Genomic DNA, 22,970 nt, shown 5'->3' with positions numbered 1-22,970 from the left:
CTTCGGCTTCGTCTGCAGGTGCCCCCTGCTTGCTTTCTCCGCTGCACGCTGCACACGCTGGGCAGTCTGATCGATGAGCTCTCCGTGCGCTGTCCGAGATCCACCATAAGTTTTTCGCCAGAGCCGCTTTAGGATCCCACCGGCTCTCAAAGGCAGATGGTGCGTCCGTTGTAACCCGCTCGCGGTCCCTCTGCTGATCGGCAAGCGGGTCGGGCAATGGGGGATGGGGGATATCGGGAGCCGGTAGAGAGAGTCCTCACTGCTCACTCATATCGGAGGAGCTTCGTGGGCTTCACAGGCCATCAGCAGCAGCTGCATCTGTCGGGCTCCCTCATCAGGCCCGCCCCCTACACCTGTTGAAAAAGAAAAAATTGATGGACTTTATTAATAGCATAATCTCAAAAAGTGACAATGATAGTATAAATAGAAGCTGTGGTACAGGAGATAACACAAGTGAAACTAGGCACAATAATATACAATGTTCAAGCTCTAAAATAGGATATTAATCATGATGCGTTTCGACCCCACCGGGTCTTCTTCAGAGGATTCGGGCGCTGTAGAGAAATTTGCATTTATTGAGATTTATGGATATGACCATAAAATAAAATATGATCGGTATACATTTATCGGTATAGTTACCAATCACATCGTGTTAAGCAATTTCTCCTGAGCCTAAAATTCTCCAAAGTCTCCCCCACTCAGTCCCAGCAGGGATCCCCAGCCGGCTGGTACACCAACAGAGGGAGCCAAACCGAATGCGTGCTAACAGTGCTATCAGTGAATTTTATTTAGCACGGATAGAAATATATATGTAATTTCAATCGTTGAGTGTTGGGAGTAATAAGTCTGTTTTTAAATTTTTTAACTGTTATCTGTATTTCTAAGGTCAGCAGCATGTAGATATTCACATATTCTTATGAAAGTAAAAATGAAAGTAGTAGCTGTGAATAGATATAAATATCAGTATGTCAAAGACTGAGTAATAAATGGGTAGTGGTAATTATGTTGTATTGTGGGATTGGAATAGAGAGAATAGCATGATAAAATGGAACAAAAATAAGAGTACAGAATCAGAAATAAAGAAATCGGGGGAATAGAACGGGGAAGGAAAACAGGGACCCAGACAAGTGAGGGATATGTGGGAGGGATGGAAAGGAAGGGGGGGGGCAGGGAAGAGTGGCAGGAAGGAGGAAAAGGGGACGGGTGGAGGGAGGGAAGGAAGAATGGGGAAGGGGACGAAAGGGGCCAGAAAGAAAGAGCCCCAAAGAAGGATGTAGAAAAACTGAGATAATGATGAAAGGTGAAAAAACATGATGTGTGAAAGGGTGCAAGTGGGGGAATGGAAGTGTAAGTAGGAAGGGAGCCCAAGAATTGGGAAAGGTGTGAAAATCGTGTGAATACAGAGAACGAGGCCAAAAATTGCAACAAAAAACAAGAAAAACAACCTAAAAACGTGAGAAAGTGAATAATGGAAAAAGGTGTGAGATGCATCAGTGATGGTGTGCTAGCACCAACAAGCATGAAAAGAGAGTGGTAAGTTTATGTATTCAAAAGAAGAAGAGAAGTAGGCCAGCAGAGGGAAAGAAATCCCAATGTTGGAGTTCCACAGTGGTAGGATAGATGTTAAGAGCAGATGCGATCAAATCTGAAATGTCCAAAATAGTATGATTACCGAGGATGTGTAATAAAATGACGTGGAGGGGACCTGCGGTGCGGGATGTGCCCTATCAGGTCCGACTCGTCAAGGTATGAGAGTACTTATAATTACCTATCTCCAGACTGTTAGTCAGTTTAGCCATCCTGATGGAACAGTAGGGATCAGCCAAGGAACCCCCCAATGATTCATCATTGAATGTGGAAGGCTGGCCGCTGGTTGATTGCCTAATCGAGCTGCAGGTAGATGCAAGCCGCCCCCACCTCCCCTCCTCCAGCAGGGACTGTGCCGCAATAGCGACACTCCACGTGTGGCTCCCCCCCAGTGTTCAGGAAGACATATGTCCCGGCACGGCCGTCATCTCCGCCGCAATAGCATAACGCTGCAATGTCACGCGCATGGCGTCATGTGCGCACGGGTAGCGTCACAGCACTCGGATGTGATCTGGAACGCTGCTGCCAGGAAGTGATACTCCCCAGGTGGACCCGCCACCTGGTGGGTGTGTTTGGGAAACACAGGGCCCTATGCTTTCCCCCCTTCCAGGAAGAGACGCAGTAACGGAGCCTCCACCGATGTGAGTGTGCGATGTATGTGTGGAGCGCTGTGTAAATTGATGGCGTTATATGGGTATCTTAAATAAATAGGGATAATTTTAGACACACACCCACACTCACTCAGGTTAAACTGGCTGGACCGGTATCTTTATTCAACCTTACTAACTATGTAACTATGTATGCAACTATGTAACTATATGTCTTGGGACGGCCGTCACCTCTGCTGCAATAGCGTAATGCGCACGCGCATGGCGTCATGCGTGCGTGGGTTGCGTCACAGCATTCGGATGTGATCCAGAACGCCGCTAGCAGGAAGTGATACACCCCAGGTGGACCCGCCACCTGGTGGGTGTGTTTGGGAAGCACAGGGGCCCTATGCTCCCCCCCATTCCAGGAAGAGACGCAGTGATGGAGCCTCCACTCCCCAATGTATGAGCAGGCCGGGGAATCCGCGCCCGGGCCCAACCGGGGGAAGAGGAGGAGAAAAGGCACTAAGAAAACAGTGTGTCAAAAATATATGAGATATTATATATCGGGCTCGAATTCGAATGGTGCCCCATGCCTGTAATTTCAACAAATTACAATAATTTATAAATCACATTATACATGCGAAAATATTTGGAAGCTGTGGGCTGTTGAGGTGCAATTAAGGTATCTACAAACTACCTCCACTAGATTTCATTAATGTAAATAGTCCAGATCATCTGAGTTGTCTATTTAACAGAATGAGAGTACTCGCCAATGTACATTGTCAAACGTTTAAATGCGCCAAAAGGTGGGCAGGTATCTTATCTAGTTCTATAGTAAGTATTGTGAAACAGGGAGGAAACAGATAATTCTATTTAATCCCCCCTATTCGAAAGTAATGTCATATAGGTGCATTGGGATAACCCAATCATCACCTATAAACTGGCTCATCAGGTAAACAATGTAACAAAATACTTATACAATAAAAGCAATAAGGACAATATATGGACTACAAAATTCAACCAAAAGCAGCCCACAGCTCATATCTAGACTCAAGTGTCAAAATGGGGGAAGGGGTCTACCTGCAGCTCGATTAGGCAATCAACCAGCGGCCAGCCTTCTACATTCAATGATGAAACATTGGGCGGTTCCTTGGCTGATTCCTACTGTTCTATCAGGATGGTTAAACTGACTAACAATCTGGAGATAGGTAATTATAAGTACCCTTATACCTTGACGAGTCGGACCTGACGGGGCACATCCCGCACCGCAGGTCCCCTCCATGTCATTTTATTACACATCCTTGTTAATCATACTATTTTGGACATTTCAGAGTTGATCCCATCTGCTCTTAACATCTATCCTACCACTGTGGAACTCCAACATTGGAATTTCTTTCCCTCTGCTGGCCTACTTCTCTTCTTCTTTCGAATACACAAACTTACCACTCACTTTTCATGCTTGTTGGCGCTAGCACACCATCACTGATGCATCTCACACCTTTTTCCATTATTCACGTTCTCACGTTTTTGGGTTGTTTTTCTCACTTTTTGTTGCAATTTTTGGCCTCGTTTTGGCCCCATTCACTGTATTCACATGATTTTTACACCTTTCCCAATTCTTGGGCTCCCTTCCTACTTACACTTCCATTCCTCCACTTGCACCATTTCACACATCACTGTTTTCTTTATCGTACATCACGGAACACAGAGCACCATAATAATGAATATGTGGGTTATACGCTTACCTTTAGGTGATTGGACACTGGCAACCAATAGTAAGATGGTTCCTCCCATATAACCCCTCCTATACTGGAAGTACCTCAGTTTTTTCGCCAGTGTCTTGAAGGTGATGGTTATGGCTGTTGAAGCTCTTCAAATTTCTTCAAAAATGTCCCACTGAAGACGTTATAATCGGATCCATTCGGATGGCTTAACAAAGCTAAAGTGGATGGTACCCGAACCTCGGTTCAAGAACGAGGTATTGCTTGTGATGTGTCCTATATAGGCGCTGGACCCTTGTTAAGTTGGTATTCCTGGTCAATCTTGCCCAAGGTAAAACCAGAAAGGATGCTTTACAGGTCCAGGGGTGTGGACCCCAATTTATGGGGGACCCGGTCCCTGAAGGTCCTTAGAGGCGCTACCCGCCGTGATGGGGGAAGATTGGGCCTGGTAAGACAGGCCCTGCTGCTTGGGATGGTGAGTACTCCCTTTGGGATATATATATATATATATATATATATATATATATATATATGTATGTGTATGTGTGTGTGTGTGTGTGTGTATATATATATATATATATATATATATATATATATATATATATGTGTATTTCCCTTTGAAACTGCCGGTAACCTTGAGCCTGTGTCTGGGATTACAGATGGCCGTTTGGCGCGCATTTTTTGAATACTGGCTCGCGCCAGTGTGCGCATGTGCCACGTGCCTGCCGTGTGCACGCTGCCGGCGTGTGTGTGCGCCCCTGGTGTGCGGTGTCGGTGTGCGCATGCGCCGCATGCGTCACGACGGCGCATGAGCCGTGCGGTAGGTGCTGCCGGTCGCTGATGCGTGCACTCACTCTCTAACTAATGCTTTTTAGTCATGGAGCTCCTGGCGTGCGCGTAGATAATACAGAGCGATAGTGGGCATGTGAGTCTGGTGGTCTTGGACACAGTGGTGACAGGTTAAAGGCTGGTTATAGTTTGTGGGGAGTACTCCTTTTCTTCCTCGTGTATAAGCAATGTCTTCCAGAAAACGAGGTATAGGGAACAAGGCAAGCACAGGGGTAAGAGTACCTCCTTTAAAAACAGGAGACCAACCCCATGCTGATGCAGCCTTAGTTTCTCCTGAAAGACCTGCGGCATCTGGCCTGGCTGAGCCATTGCATTTGTCAGGCATAGTGGCCACTACCAATATACCTGCCTCGGCTTATGTTACAAAGGAGGATTTGGCATCTGCCTTAGCGGGCCTTGAGGGCAAAATAGCTGGCATGATTGCCTCTGTAACACGGGGGGGAGGAAGCGTAATAGATCTCCCTCCCCTGAGGCTGGGCCAAGTGGTGAGTCACTAGAGCACCAGGACTCTTATAGACAGATGGGTCTAGGTGATCTGGAACCAGAATGGGCAGAGGATTTGGAAGAGGTGGTCATGAAGGACCGAGAGGAAGGAGAGGCTGAAGGATCCTCGGCTTTCGGCCTCCCATTCCCAAAAATTGTTTATCCAATCTCTAATTGAGATGGTACGAATTGGGTTTAAGTTACCCCCAGTTCAGGAGTCTGCACTTTCCTGTTCTACTTTGGGATCTTTGCGACCTCAGCAAATTTCCCAAGCGTTCCCTTTGCATCCATTACTGGAGCAGGTGGTTTACGCAGATTGGGAGCACCCTGACAGGATATACTTACCTCCAAAAAGGTTTTCTGTCCTATATCCTATGGAGGAGAAGTTCAGGAAGAAATGGAGCACACCGTTGGTGGACGCTGCCATATCTTCTGTAAACAAAAGTTTAACCTGTCCAGTGGATAATGCCCAGCTATTCAAGGATCCGGCTGATAAAAAGCTAGAGTCCTTATTAAAAGCCTCCTTTTCGGTGGCTGGTGCAGCATTTCAGCCAGCAGTTGCAGCTATTGGAATTTGCCAATCCCTAAAGGATCACTTTAAAAGATTGGTAAAGAACATACCTTGACAGGAGGAATCTGCCGAGGAGTTATCAGAGATTCCTCATGCCTTATGTTTTGCAGTGCATTGAAAGACTCAATCCAACAGATGTCTCGTTTTGCATTACTGTCAATTCATATGCGCAGGGTCTTGTGGCTTAAGAACTGGTCTGCTGAGACGCCATGTAAAAGGCTACTCGCAGCTTTTCCATTCCATGGAGAGCGCTTGTTTGGCGAGGATCTGGATAAATATATCCAAAAGATCTCTGGAGGAAAGAGTGCCCTGCTCCCTATTAAAAAGAAAGGGAAGCAACCCTCTTATAAAATTCCTAATGCTCCAGGACCTGGTGCTTCTTCCCCTAAGCAGTATTGACGGCCTCAGCCGTCTGGGTTTACAAGACCCCAGGGTCAGAAAAAACCTTTTACCCAAAAGGCACCCAACCCCGACTCCAAGTCTACCTTGTGAAGGGGCGCCCCCGCTCTCACGGGTGGGGGGCAGGCTTCGGCTGTTTGGGAAGGCCTGGGAAGAACTGGTTCAGGACAGATGGGTCATTTACACTGTAAAATACGGTTACAGAATAGAGTTCCGGGAGATCCCCCCGAATCAGTTTCTGTATGTACTCAAGGGTTCCGTCGGATCCAGAGAAAAGAAGATGCCTATTCCTAGCTTTACACCATCTGCTGATGCAGGGGGTAATTGTAAAGGTTCTGCACGAGGAAAGATTCAAGGGGTTTTACTCAAACCTATTTACCGTGCCGAAACCAAATGGGGAAGTAAGGCCCATTTTGGACCTCAAGGCTCTCAACTTCTTTGTAGACGTCCGGTCCTTCAGCATGGAGTCGGTTGGTTCAATAATAAAATCCCTGAGAAAGGGAGACTATTTAGCGTCCATAGATATCAAGGACGCATACCTTCATGTGCCGATCTTCGGTCCACATCAAAGGTTTTTACGGTTCGCTGTAGAGGGCAGTCATTTCCAATTTGTGGCACTACCTTTAGGTCTGGCCACAGCCCCCAGGATCTTCACAAAGATTCTGGCCCCAGTGTTAGCTTCCCTAAGGTCTCAGAAAGTCTCCGTAGTAGGATATCTGGACGATCTTCTTCTAAAGTAATGCTCTCGCCCCATACTAGTTCAAAACGTGTCAAGAACAGTATGGGTTTTACAACACCTAGGTTGGATGCTAAATATGGACAAGTCAGCTCTTTGTCTGACCCAAGCCTTGGTGTATCTGGGTCTGGTCTTGGACACCGCCCAAGAAAAGGTGTTTCTTCCTCCCTTAAAGGTCGCCTCCATAGTGGAACTTGTACAGAAGGTGAAAAAAGAACTAACACCTTCTATTCGGCTGTGCATGAGGTTACTAGGCAAGATGGTGTCATCCTTCAGCGCAGTGCCATATGCACAGTTCCACTCCAGAGTGTTCCAGAACAGTATTCTAAAAGCCTGGGACAAGTCAACTCGAATCTTGGATCAGCCTATGGTTCTATCTCCACAGGTTCTATGGAACCTCTCTTGGTGGTTAAGAACCAGCAACTTGAAAAGAGGGAAATCTTTCCCACCGGTAGCCTGGAAAGTTGTAACCACGGACGCCATTCTTCCGGGCTGGGGAGCAGTCCTAGAGGAAGCGCCTGACCAGGGAATATGGTCCCAGACAGAAAGGACCCTGCCCATAAATCTATTGGAGATTCGGGCAGCTCATCTAGCTCTGCGATTCTGGACATCCAGATTGCGGGGTCTTCCTGTCAGAGTCCAGTCCGACAACTCCACGGTAGTGGCATATAGCAACCACGAGGGAGGTACCAAGAGTCGGGCAGCCCAAAGAGAGGTAGATCATATTTTGACTTGGGCAGAAAAACATGTGTCGTTTCTGTCGGCAGTGTTTATTCCGGGGGTGGACAATTGGCAGGCGGATTTCCTAAGTCACCAGAAATTGTTGTCAGGGGAATGGTCCCTGCACCCCGAGGTTTTTCTACAGATCTGCCAATACTGGGGGACCCCAGATGTGGATCTGCTGGCATCCAGATTCAATGCCAAGTTGGACAGGTTTGTATCCAGGACCAAGGATCCGCTTGCTGTCGGGATAGACGCATTAGTAGTTCCTTGGGATCAGTATTCTCTGATATATGCCTTTCCTCCGATCCAAATTCTGCCGCACTTACTACGCAGAATACAGGAGGAATGAAAGCCGGTGATCTTAGTGGCCCCAGCGTGGCCCAGGAGATCATGGTACTCGAAGATTGTGAAGTTGGCAGTAGGGGACCCATTGGTCCTTCCTTGCCGTCCAGACCTGTTGTCTCAAGGGCCCATATTCCATCCTTCTTTACGGTTGCTGAATTTGATGGCCTGGCTATTGAGACCAGACTATTGAAAGACCGTGGTATTATGGGTTCAGTCTTGTCTACTTTGATAAATGCTAGAAAGTCAGTTTCTAGAGCTATCTATTATAGAGTCTGGAAGTCATACATTTCTTGGTGTGGGGAAAGAAAATGGAACCCTCGTAGGTATACGATTGGAAGGGTTCTCGCCTTTCTGCAAACAGGAGTAGACTTGCAGCTCGCTTTAGGGACAATTAAAGGACAGATTTCGGCCTTATCGGTTTTCTTCTAAAGACCAATTGCATCCCATTCTTTGGTGCGAACCTTTGTCAAGGGTGTAACACACTTGAGGCCGCCGATTAAACCACCTTTATGTCCCTGGGACCTAAATTTGGTACTGTCAGCCTTACAGGGTCAACCGTTTGAACCTATTAGGCATATTCCTTTTGTCCTATTGACCAGAAAATTAGTTTTTTTGGTGGCTATAACATCGGCTAGAAGGGTGTCAGAATTGGCCGCCCTTTCTTGCAAAGAACCTTTTATGATTCTTCATTAGTACAGAGTGGTCATGCGCCCTCGTCTGGAATTTCTACCGAAGGTGGTTTCCAAATTTCATTTGAATCAGGATATCATTTTACCTTCCTTTTTCCCAAACCCTAAGATGAGGGAGGAAAGGTCGCTTAACTCACTGGATGTGGTGAGGGCGATAAAAGTTTACTTGGAAATGTCAGCTCCCTTTCGGAAAACTGACTGTTTGTTTTTTTGTCTTGCCTGAAGGTCCTAAAAAAGGACAACCGGCAAAAAGTTCAACTATATCCAGGTGGATTCGTCAGACTATTATCCAGGCGTATGGATTAAAGCGCAGGGTTCCACCACGGGATTTAAAAGCACATTCCACTAGAGGGATTAGTGCATCATGGGCAGTACACCAACAGGTGTCTATGGCTCAGGTTTGCAAAGCGGCCGCTTGGTCTTCAGTTCAAAAAGAGGCTGTTTTTGGCCACAGCGTGTTGCAGGCAGCTTTATAGTCTCAGGCCCGTTGGGCTTAGGGATAATGTGTCCCCCCCCCTCAGGTGCATTGCTTTAGGACATCCCACATAGTCATTATTATGGTGCTCTGTGTCCCGTGATGTACGATAAAGAAAAACGGATTTTTAAAACAGCTTACCTGCAAAATCCTTTTTTTGGAGTACATCACGGGACACAGAGGTCCCTCCCCTCTTTCTGGGATCGTCATTGCTTGCTACAAAACTGAGGTACTTCCGGTATAGGAGGGGTTATATGGGAGGAACCGTCTTACTATTGGTTGCAGTGTCCAATCACCTAAAGGTAAGGGTATAACCCACATAGTCATTATTATGGTGCTCTGTGTCCCGTGATGTATTCCAAGAAAAGGATTTTACAGGTAAGCTGTTTTAAAAATCAGTTTTTTTCCCCTTTCATCATTTCCTCAGTTTTTCTACATCCTTCTTTGGGGCTCTTTCTTTCTGGACCCTTTCTTCCCCTTCCCCATTCTTCCTTCCCTCCCTCCACCCATCCCCTTTTCCTCCTTCCTGCCACTCCCCCCCCCCACTCCCCCCCCCTCCTTTCCGTCCCTCCCACATATCCCTCACTTGTCTGGGTCCCTGCTTTCCTTCCCCGTTCTATTCCCCCTATTCCTTTATTTCTGAATCTATACTCTTATTCTTGTTCCATTTTATCATGCTATTCTCTCCATTCCAATCCCACAATACAACATACTTACCACTACCCATTTATTACTCAGTCTTTGACATACTGATATTTATATTTATTCACAGCTACTACTTTCATTTTTACTTTCATACAAATATGTAAATATCTACATGCTGCTGGCCTTAGAAATACAGATAACAGTTAAAACATTTAAAAACAGACTTATTACTCCCAACACTCAACGATTGAAATGACATATATATTTCTATCCGTGCTAAATAAAATGCACTGATAGCACTGTTACTCTATGCTTGGACTGCAGGTGCTGCTCACTCGCCCTCACGCCACTCCCTGGCTTTGGGATTTTATCCACGGTTGACTCCTCGTAAGACACGCATTCGGTTTGGCTCCCTCTGTTGGTGTACCGGCCGGCTGGGGATCCCTGCTGGGACTGAGTGGGGGAGACTTTGGAGAATTTTAGGCTCAGGAGAAATTGCTTAACACGATGTGATTGGTAACTATACCAATAAATGTATACCTATTATATTTTATTTTATGGTCATATCCATGAATCTCAATAAATGCAAATTTCTCTACAACGCCCGAACTTCTGAAGAAGACCCGGTGGGGTCGAAACACGTCATGATTCATATCCTATTTTAGCGCTTGAACATTGTATATTATTGTGCCTAGTTTCACTTGTGTTATCTCCTGTACCACAGCTCCTATTTATACTATCATTGACACTCTTTGAGATTATGCTATTAATAAAGTCCATCAATTTTTAAACCACATGTTATCATCTTTTTACCCTTCTGCTGCCTAGAAAACCCCACATGGGGGACATTTCCCTTTTTTTCGATACCACTCGGGGTGTGCAGCATCCAAATCTTCTCTCATTATGGGTCTTCTCAGCTCTACAGTATACTTTGGGTGGTTAAACACCCTTTCGCCCATTTTGACACCTGAGTCTAGATATGAGCTGTGGGCTGCTTTTGGTTGAATTTTGTAGTCCATATATTGTCCTTATTGCTTTTATTGTATAAGTATTTTGTTACATTGTTTACCTGATGAGCCAGTTTATAGGTGATGATTGGGTTATCCCAATGCACTAATAAGACATTACTTTCGAATAGGGGGGATTAAATAGAATTATCTGTTTCCTCCCTGTTTCACAATACTTACTATAGTACTAGATAAGATACCTGCCCACCTTTTGGCGCATTTAAACGTTTGAGAATGTACATTGGCGAGTACTCTCATTCTGTTAAATAGACAACTCAGATGATCTGGACTATTCACATTCATGAAATCTAGTGGAGGTAGTTTGTGGATACCTTAATTGCACCTCAACAGCCCACAGCTTCCAAATATTTTCGCATGTATAATGTGATTTATAACTTATTGCAATTTGTTGATAATTACGGGCATGGGGCACCATTCAAATTGAGCCAGATGCATAATATCTGATATGTTTTGACACACTGTTTTCTTTGTGCTTTTTCTCCGCCTCTTCCCCCGGCTGGGCCTGGGCATGGATTCCCCGGCCTGCTGATCCATTGGGGAGTGGAGGCTCCATCACTGTGTCTCTTCCTGCAAGGGGGGGAAGCATAGGGCCCTGTGCTTCCCTAACACACCCACCAGGTGGTGGGTCCACCTGGGGTGTATCACTTCCTGCCAGCGGCATACTGGATCACATCCGAATGCTGTGACGCTACCTGCGCGCGCATGATGCCATATGCGCGACGTTGCAGCGTTACGCTATTGCGGCGGAGGTGACGGCCGTGCCGGGACATATGTCTTCCTGAACGCTGGGGGAGCCACACGTGGGGTGTCGCTATTGTGTCACAGTCCCTGCTGGAGGAGGGGAGGTGGGGGCGGCTTGCATCTACCTGCAGCTCGATTAGGCAATCAACCAGCGGCCAGCCTTCCACATTCAATGATGAAACATTGGGGGGTTCCTTGGCTGATTCCTACTGTTCCATCAGGATGCTTAAACTGACTAACAATCTGGAGATAGGTAATTATAAGTACCCTTATACCTTGACGAGTCGGGCCTGATGGGGCACATCCCGCACCGCAGGTCCCCTCCACATCATTTTTTTACACATCCTTGGTAATCATACTATTTTGGACATTTCAGATTTGATCCCATCTGCTCTTAACATTTTTCCTATCACTGTGGAACTCCAACATTGGGATTTTTTTTACCTCTGCTGGCCTACTTCTCTTCTTCTTTCGAATACCCAAACTTACCACCCACTTTTCATGCTTGTTGGCGCTAGCACACCATCACTGATGCATCTCACACCCTTTTCCATTATTCACTTTCTCACGTTTTTGGGTTGTTTTTCTTGTTTTTTTGTTGCAATTCTTGGCCTCATTTTGGCCCTGTTCACTGTATTCACACGATTTTCACACCTTTCCCAATTCTTGGGCTTCCTTCCTACTTACACTTCCATTCCTCCACTTGCACCCTTTCACACATCACTGTTTTTTCACCTTTCATCATTTCCTCAGTTTTTCTACAGTGGGGACGGAAAGTATTCAGACCCCCTTAAATTTTTCACTCTTTGTTATATTGCAGCCATTTGCTAAAATCATTTAAGTTCATTTTTTCCTCATTAATGTACACACAGCACCCCATATTGACAGAAAAACACAGAACTGTTGACATTTTTGCAGCTTTATTAAAAAGAAAAACTGAAATATCACATGGTCCTAAGTATTCAGACCCTTTGCTGTGACACTCATATATTTAAATCAGGTGCTGTCCATTTCCTCTGATCATCCTTGAGATGGTTCTACACCTTTATTTGAGTCCAGCTGTGTTTGATTATACTGATTGGACTTGATTTGGAAAGCCACACACCTGTCTATATAAGACCTTACAGCTCACAGTGCATGTCAGAGCAAATGAGAATCATGAGGTCAAAGGAACTGCCTGAAGAGCTCAGAGACAGAATTGTGGCAAGGCACAGATCTGGCCAAGGTTACAAAAAAATTTCTGCTGCACTTAAGGTTCCTAAGAGCACAGTGGCCTCCATAATCCTTAAATGGAAGACGTTTGGAACAACCAGAACCCTTCCTAGAGCTGGCCGTCTGGCCAAACTGAGCTATCGGGGAGAAGAGCCTTGGTGAGAGAGGTAAAGAAGAATCCAAGGATCACTGTGGCTGAGCTCCAGAGATGCAGTCGTGAGATGGGAGAAAGTTGTAGAAAGTCAACCATCACTGCAGCCCTCTACCAGTCGGGGCTTTATGGCAGAGTGGCTCGACGGAAGCCTCTCCTCAGTGCAAGACACATGAAAGCACGCATAGAGTTTGCTAAAAAAAACCTGAAGGACTCCAAGATGGTGAGAAATAAGATTCTCTGGTCTGATGAGACCAAGATAGAACTTTTAGGCCTTAATTCTAAGCGGTATATGTGGAGAAAACCAGGCACTGCTCATCACCTGTCCAATACAGTCCCAACAGTGAAGCATGGTGGTGGCAGCATCATGCTGTGGGGGTGTTTTTCAGCTACAGGGACAGGACGACTGGTTGCAATTGAGGGAAAGATGAATGCAAACAAGTACAGGGATACCCTGGATGAAAACCTTCTCCAGAGTGCTCAAGACCTCAGACTGGGCCGAAGGTTTACCTTCCAACAAGACAATGACCCTAAGCACACACCTAAAATAACGAAGGAGTGGCTTCACAACAACTTCGTGACTGTTCTTGAATGGCCCAGCCAGAACTCTGACTTAAACCCAATTGAGCATCTCTGGAGAGACTTAAAAATGGCTGTCCAACAACGTTTACCATCCAACCTGACAGAACTGGAGAGGATCTGCAAGGAGGAATGGCAGAGGATCCCCAAATCCAGGGGTGAAAAACTTGTTGCATCTTTCCCAAAGAGACTCATGGCTGTATTAGATCAAAAGGGTGCTTCTACTAAATACTGAGCAAAGGGTCTGAATACTTAGGACCATGTGATATTTCAGTTTTTCTTTTTTAATAAATCTGCAAAAATGTCAACGATTCTGTGTTTTTGTATCAATATGGGGTGCTGTGTGTACATTTAATGAGGGAAAAAAATGAATTTAAATGATTTTAGCAAATGGCTGCAATATAGCAAAGAGTGAAAAATTTAAGGGGGTCTGAATACTTTCTGTCCCCACTGTACATCCTTCTTTGGGGCTCTTTCTTTCTGGATCCTTTCTTCCCCTTCCCCATTCTTCCTTCCCTCCCTCTGCCCGTCCCCTTTTCCTCCTTCCTGCCACTCTTCCCTGCCCCCCCCTTTTTTCCCCCCTCCTTTCTATCCCTCCCACATATCCCTCACTTGTCTGGGTCCCTGCTTTCCTTCCCCATTCTATTCCCCCTATTTCTTTATTTCTGATTCTATACTCTTATTCTTGTTCCATTTTATCATGCTATTCTCTCCATTCCAATCCCACAATACAACATACTTACCACTACCCATTTATTACTCAGTCTTTGACATACTGATATTTATATCTATTCACAGCTACTACTTTAATTTTTACTTTCACACAAATGTGAATATGTACATGCTGCTGGCCTTTGGAATACAGATAACAGTTAACAAAATTTAAAAACAGACTTATTACTCCCAACACTCAACGATTGAAATGACATATATATTTCTATCCGTGCTAAATAAAATGCACTGATAGCACTGTTACTCTATGCTTCGACTGCAGGTGCTGCTCGTTCGCCCTCACGCCCCTCCCTGACTTTGGTATTTTATCCACTTTTGTGACTCCTCGTAAGACACGCATTCGTTTTGGCTCCCTCTGTTGGTGTACCGGCCGGCCGGGGATCCCTGCTGGGACTGAGTGGGGGAGACTTGAGAATTTTAGGCTCAGGAGAAATTGCTTAACACAATGTGATTGGTAACTATATCGATAAATGTATAATTATTATATTTTATTCAATTTTATTTTATGGTCATATCCATGAATCTCAATAAATGCAAATTTCTCTACAGCGCTCAAATCCTCTGAAGAAGACCCGGTGGGGTCAAAACGCGTCATGATTAATATCCTATTTTAACGCTTGAACATTGTATATTATTGTGCCTAGTTTCACTTGTGTTATCTCCTGTACCACAGCTCCTATTTATACTATCATTGACACTCTTTGGGATTATGCTATTAATAAAGTCCATCAATTTTTAAACCACATGTTATCATCTTTTTACCCTTCTGCTGCCTAGAAAACCCCACATGGGGGACAATTCACTTTTTTTGATATCACTCGGGGTGTGCAGCATCCAAATCTTCTCTCATTATGTGTCTTTTCCATTCCGCTTTAGTAATCGTGACCAATTATGTCATATGCCTTTGCTGCGGGAGCTCCAGGAGAATAATCCGGATGATTTTCAGAATTATCTCTGGATGACGGACCCCTGCTTTCACCAACTCCTGGCATTGTTGACCCCCTATATTAAGAAGCAGGACACACGCATGAGGCTTTTATTTTATTTTTTGGTTAAATAATGATTTGATTTGGTATATTTTCTATATTTTTAGATGCATAGAATACACTTTTTGGTTAAGTTCTATTGGCAGATAGCATGTCTAATTTTATTTGTTTTCCTTTTTTAATGCACAATAAAAAAAAATAAAGAATAATACTTGGCTATGCGTTTTACTTCAAATGTCAGTTTGGGAGTAGGCAGTTACATTTAAAAAAATACAATGTAAAATTAACAAGGGACACCAACATAGTTGTATCTTTGATCTTAAAAACTACGGGATAATGGTGTTGTGGTAACTTGCCCAAAAAAAAACAAAAACAAGCATAATAATATTATTCTTGATATCACTAGAAAATAAAAGCCTTTTAAAATACGTTTGGCAGAACTCCATCAGTATCACCAGCAAAGCAGCTTCATTATTATCCCATTAACCGCCTGCCGACCAGTGCACGATGATGTACGTCGGCACAATGGCACGGCTGCGCAAATGGGCGTACATGTACGCCCCCTTTAAGACGCGGCATTGTGGGCGTGAGCGTACTCCGTGAGTGTGCCCGCAGGTCCTGCGGACTCGATTTCCGTCGGGGGCCCGTGATCGTGACACAGAGCGGCAGAATGGGGAAATGTAAACAAGGCATTTCCCTTTTCTGCCTAGGAGCAGTGATCTCTGTCATGTTGTAGTGAGCCCTTCCCCCCACAGTTAGAATCACTCCCTAGGACACACTTAACCCCTGGATCACCCCCTAAGGTTTATTTACACAGTAATCAGTGCATTTTTATAGCACTGATCGTTGTAAAAAATGACAATGGTCCCAAAAAAGTGTCAAAAGTATCCGATGTGCCGCCATAATGTCGTAGTCACGATAAAAATCGCAGATCGCCGCTATTACTAATAAAGAAAAAATTAATAATAAAAATGCCATAAATCTATCCCCTATTTTGTAGACGCTATAACTTTTGCACAAACCAATCAATATACGCTTATTGCGATTTTCTTTTTACCAAAAAAATGTAGAAGAATACATATCGGCCTAAACTGAAAAAGAAATTTAGGGTTTTTTTTATATATTTTTGGGGGATATTTATTATAGCAAAAAGTAAAAAATATTGCTTTTTTTTCAAAATTTTCACTCTTTTTTGTTTATAGCACAAAAAATAAAAACCGCAGAGGTAATCAAATACCACCAAAAGAAAGCTCTATTTGTGGGGAAAAAGGACGTCAATTTTGTTTGGGCGCAACGTCGCACGACCGCGCAATTGTCAGTTAAAGCGACGCAGTGCCGTATCGCAAAAAGTGCTCTGGTCAGGAAGGGGGTAAATTCTTCCTGGGTTGAAGTGGTTAACTACTTGCCTACCGGGCACTTATACCCCCTTCCTGCCCAAGCCATTTTTCAGCTTTCAGAGCTGTTGCACTTTGCATGAACAATTGCGCTTACTTAACACAAATAAAGCTTTCTTTTGGTGGTATTTAAACACCAAAAATTTTGAAAAAAAAAGTTTTAACTTTTTTTTTTCTGTCAGTAAATTTTGTAACTAAGTAATTTTTCGCGTTCACTGATGTGCGCTGATGAAGCGGCACTGATAGGCAGAACTGGTGGGCATTGATGAGGTGGCACTGATGAGGAGGCACTAATATGCTGCACTTATGGGCACTGATATGTGGCACTGGGCACTGATAGGTGGCACTGGTGGGCACTGATAGGCATCACTGGTGGGCACTGATAGGCGGCACGGATAGGCAGTACTAATGGGTGATACTGATGGGCATTGATCGACAGCAGTGATGGGCATTGATAGGCAGCACTGATAGGCGGCACTGATTGCCGGCACTGACTGGCATCGCTAATGGATACTGATTGGTTGCACTTGTTGGCAGTGGTGGGCACTGATTGCTGCCACTGGTGGTCACTGATTGCTGGCATTGGTGGGCAATGGTGGGCACTGATTGGTGACACTGTATTGCTATATTGTAATCAGGGCACTGATGATCAGTGCCCTGATTACATTCCTAGATGTACCCCTGCGTGGAGATGCCGCTGATCGGCTCTCCTCGCCACACACTCTGTCAGTGTGAGGTAAGGAGAGCGGATTACCAGCATCTCCGTGTTTACATGTGACCGGCTGTGATCGGACATAGCCGATCACATGGTTAAAGAGCCGTGAATGAGGCTCTTTACAGAGATTGGTTTCGCGCCATGCCCTAGCAACATGGTGCAGCCACAATCGCCGCGCTGCGTGCCCCTGCCCTCATTTGAACGAGAGCTGCAGCGCCCTGCTGTCATTTGACGGTGGGCGGGCGGCAAGCAGTTGAAGAACAAGAGAATGTGTGCTGCATTTCGAATGCAGAATGTTAATTCTCCCTTACAAACGCTAGTTTACAAGACCGACCGCTTCTGGCTCGTCCTTGCTTTCGAGCATGCGTTTTTGTACTTTGGTCTTTTGTCTGACGGACTTGTGTACACATGATCGGAAAATCCGACAACAGACATTTGTCCGCAGAAAATTTATAAGCCTGCCATCCAACATTTGTCCACAGAAAATCCACCAACAATTGTCCGATGGAGCGTACAAACGGTCGGATTTTACGCCAACAGTCTGTCATCACACAATTCCCGGCAGAAAATCTCAGTGTGTCATGAGGCTGGGGCGTGACCAGCTCTCTTCTGCATGTGACACACACGGCGGAACATTCGGGAGGGACAACATGGCGTATTCTGCAAATTCCAGGCAGCCCCGTGGTGGTGGAGCTTAGAGGAGACACAAAGCCACCCCCATGAGCAAAGGTGAGATGGTGGAGATAGTGCGCATCCTTGAGAAGCACGACTACGACTGCAAGCTGCGCAACTACAAACGGCCCAACAGCGGAAAGGATCTCATTTTGGGGAAGCTCATCGTCGTTTTGCAGGGAAAATTTTCGGTGTAACAAAGGACCAAATCAGAAAGCGATGGTCTGATCTAAAGCACCGCAAGCAAGACCAGATGGAGTCCATCCATCACATAATCAAAAAAAGTAAGCAATATTTGTATCTAACCAATATGTACTGTATATGTGTAAATTAGCTGTCTATATATGTGCTTTCTTCAAGTAGGTCTCGATAAATCAAGATAATGTTTTCTCTAATCTTTGTCTGAATTTGTATTTTAAAGATAAAGTTAAATATAAAGCATATATGAACATTTTTGAATTTTTATAAGTTTTGCCATGTATTTAGTTTTTAAATAAATAAACAGGGAGGCACAAAAAAATGAGGCTACAGACAAGCCACCAGAGGGGACGAAGGGAGGCTACCCTCACTTGGGCCCCAACAGGGGAAACAACAAGGCCATCTTCCCCCCAAAAACGTGAGTGACAACTTCCAAACCACTCATTTAGCCACTGATTCTAGGTGGGCCAAAGGCCATGGGCTTAAACAGGAACTTAAGGGGTAAAGAACACTTTCTCGTTGCTGCCTGGCTCATCATTGCCCATTAATGCAGCCTTGTCAGTGTAGACATAGCTAGAGGAGAGGCCCCAGGGATCACAGTCACACCTGCTAGAATGATCATATATCCCCAATTCCATAGGAGACAGAAGGGGTGGGGGCAACTGCAGGAGTTTTTCAATGTTGGCACTTGTCCAGTGTTTGCCCTCTGTAAAATCACATCACCTTCCCTTTTCGATGCATTTTTCACTGAAAAAAAACACAGTACAGCATGGTGGAGTCCACTAGTCAGGAGTAAACATTGTCATCAGACCAAGTGCAAGGTTGGTCAACTAATGCAGCAAAATGGATGCTAGAAACAGATGTAACTTGGTGTGGCTTAATGAATGGTGTATTTTTTTTTTTTAGAGGAAAGTGAGAGTGGTCAGCACAACCAGGATGTTGGTTTTAAGGCGTGGGATCTGACACCTGGACCCAGCACAGACCTTGCACTTGTTGACATAACATCATGATGCAAGTCAAACAGAGGGCCAAAGAGACCCAGAAGTGGAAGAATCTATTTGTGAGTCTGTTGTTTGAGTGTTCTTTGAATCTGGCTCCAAATGTGTACACATGTCAAGTGTTTAGATGTCCAAACCAAACACCCACTCCACACATTAGCAAAGTATGTAGTGCCTTAACATTAGCATGGAGAAGGAGGAGCTAGCAGTGTTGCTAGGTACCCGAGTTTTGTAGACCCAGGCACCAGGGTGAGATTTGATCTCTCAAATTGCATGACAAATCGCTCCAATGTGAACCTAGGCTTTGGTGTCCGAGGTCAGTGTTTGTCCACTCCACTTCTCTAGGTACACCACCAGGTCCTATTTTATGTATTTTTCAGAGTATAAAAATTACTGTGTGAATTACTAAACTAGAAAATGACAACATCACCTGTGCCAAAATCTACAAATATAGAAAACATGACCTGGGAATGCATCTTGAGAAGGAGAGTTGGGAAACCCTGCCCTAAGTAATGTTAATTGTAATCTTTGTGTGTTTTTAAGAACCGCAAAGCCAAAAATTGAAGATGCCCACAAATTGTGCCTTAAAATTCTTATTTCCCTCATAATCCCATGCCTAAAATGTGTGTCTTTCCCTACATCTAGTTTGCTAAAGCCCCAAAACACAGTGTGTCAACATGTGCTAGCTCCCATCATGGGGTGTCAATAGACGTGTTTTGGGGGTGCAACCCCTTCCTCTGACCTACTTTAGTTATGAGGAAGGGGTTGCACCCCCAAAACGCGTCCATTGATACCCCGTGATGGGAGATAGCACATGTTAGCAATGGATGTGTTTGGGGGTACAAACCCTTCAAAATCACTAAAGTAGGTCAGAGGAAGGGGTTGCACCCCCAAAACACATTCATTGATACCCCGTGTTGGGAGATAGCACATGTTGACACACTGTGTGTTTTGGGGCTTTAGAAACTAACATGTTTGGAACTACACACATTTTCGGCAGGGGATCATAAGGGACATTTAATAGTTATGCCTCTACGTGTACGTGGCTTCAAATTTTGGCTTTTAGAGGGGTGATATCACCCTATCTGAGGAAGGCAACATCCCATCCACACAGTCTTGGGATAGTAATGTCTCATTTGGCCTTCACTTTACTAAAGTTCAACTTTGGAAGTTCCTGAGTTGGGGATGTGTATCTTATGTTTTCTAACATGCCCGTTTAGCCACAAAAAAAGGCAAAATAATTGCAAATATACATGTTATACACCAAGATGGTTTGTTTTAAAACCTTAAAACACACATGTGAATGTGCTTTGAGTAAAAGTTTTTTACTAAACAATGTGTGGCTTATTATTTCAATGTTCAATACCAGTGTATTAGTTAAGTTGTAGTTACAGCGACAATGTACTGTTAAATGTGGGCAACTCCGCAAATAATTGGGTCTAACAAAAATTAAAGGAGTTGAAAAGGCATGTTTTTGAACTCATGCATTAGATCCATTAAGAACAAAAACATTGTGTGTGTGTAGAAGACCCTCAGCACACCATAATAGTTAGCTGAAGAAGAGATTGTCATGTAGCAAAAAAGGTACAATTGCACCATTGGAGAAAGTGGCCAAAATAAAGCCCATTTGTGAACATGTTAGACAGATAAGAAACACAGACAACAGTAGTTCAAATGAAATATGAGTTTATGATCTCAAAATTAGATTAGGCATAATCAGCTCCAAATTGCTGCCAAGCCACTGCTCCTCTACCCACAAAATATTCCAGGTGTTTTTGTCGGATATCTCTGGCCTCTTGGGAGGGCAATCCAGCACGGCCAGTTTCTAGAGCCGTCATCACAGCCCCAGATGGACGAGGTTCTGCATCTGTTGGCACTGAGGCAAGGTAGCTGCTAGCATTCCAACGTAAAAGATTATGGGAGATGCAGCAGCACAATACCACATGGTTTATTTTGTATAGTGCCAGGTTAATTGGGGTTAAAAACAGCCTGAAACGACTGGAGAGGATGCCAAAAGCGTTTTCAACCACCCTTCTGGCATGAGAGAGCCTGTAATTGTAGATTCTCTGCTCTAGGGTGAGGCTCCTCATAGGAAACAGCTTCATAAGATGTTCACCTGGACCAAAGGCCTTATCTGCAACAAAAACAAAATTGAGGCCCTCAACCTTGTCCTCAGCAGGTGGCAAGTTTAAGGTACCATTCTGGAGCCACTTATAGAACTCTGTCTGCATAATGACTTCTCCATCAGAGTTGCGGCCGTTCTTCCCAACATCCAGAAACAAGAACTAGCTGACACTACAGCTAGCATGGCTATCTTGCAAAAGCCCTTGTAGTTGAAATAATATGAGCCCGAGTTGGGTGGTGGGACAATCCGGACATGTTTTCCATCAATAGCACCACCACAGTTGGGAAAATCCCACTGATGCTGGAACTGGGCTGCATCGTCCTGTCATTGCGTGTGGGTTGGAAGGAAACTGTGGAGTAAAAAAAGGAAAAAGAAATGACAAATTCTGCACATAATATTCCAAGCAGATTTGACACAAACATTCTTGGCCAACATAAGTATAAAACTTAAAGGAGTATTTAGTGACAAAAGTGTAAGGTCAACTTATCTGATTCCTCACCCCCTCTGGTGGCCCATTCTAAAAATTTTATGGTGGGGGGGTAATGGGTAGATGTTTTGGACAGGTAATCCTCTCCACTTCCATGAGAGCTGTTTGCATAAATAATGTGTGAGACTTTGGCAAGCCTCTCCTTACTTACACCATTACCAGCCTAGTGGACTGATAAGAAGTGTCATAATCTAAAAATATGGATACACACTGTCCAAATTGAAGCACATTTTGACATTCATAAATTAAATTACCTATCAAGATAATAGGAGACAAAAAATGTCTACGCTACAATTTGAAGGTAATCAGGCAGGCCCTTTGCACTACATGCTTTGGTGAATTCATGACCACAAAAGAGGGATAGTGTGTATGGGTTTTGCAGAGTCAGCAGATAGAGTATTTGTATCTGGTGACTTTGCATTTTTTTGGGGAGGGGGCTCCAAATGAGTTTGGGCTACCAAAAAATGGCTTATTGCACTCAGCACTCAGGACAACAATAACATTTGGACACATTTTAGGGGGTGTTTAGTGTAAATCCCAAAATGTAGCTGACAATAAACATTGTTAGGTTACTAGGCTAGGTGGGTATGGACCCAGAATAGCATGCTGGGGAGGTTAATGAAGGAAAATATGCATATAGGCCAAAAAAGGAGCAGTAAAAGATTACAGCATGCATTAGGACAAAGAGGATATTCATATCATATTACAATATTGCTAATTATGGAATCAAGAAATTAATACAATACATTAGCAAACATTAAACACATAGAATGTGATGTTAAAGGAAAAAAACTTACCCGAATATAGTCCTCCTGCAGCACTTGAATAATGGCTGAACAGGTCTCTGGAATAATGAGTCCCAGAGCCTGGGGAGAGATCCCAGTGGTAAACTTGAGGTCCTGGAGACTTCTCCCAGTTACCAAGTACTGCAAGGTGGCTATGAGCCTTTGCTCTGGAGTAATGGCAAGCCTCATGCATATGTCCTGCTTCTTAATATAGGGGGTCAACAATGGCAAGAGTTGGTGAAAGCAGGGGTCCGTCATCTGGAGATAATTCTTAAAATCATCAGGATTATTCTTGTGGAGCTCCCGCAGCAATGGCATATGATAGAATTGGTCACGATTAAGCAACAAATTTTT

Source organism: Aquarana catesbeiana, linkage group LG11 (genome assembly GCF_042186555.1).
Source record: "Aquarana catesbeiana isolate 2022-GZ linkage group LG11, ASM4218655v1, whole genome shotgun sequence".
Taxonomy (NCBI): domain Eukaryota; kingdom Metazoa; phylum Chordata; class Amphibia; order Anura; family Ranidae; genus Aquarana; species Aquarana catesbeiana.
The sequence above is the reverse complement of the archived record's forward strand: the minus strand, read 5'-3'. Positions refer to the sequence as shown.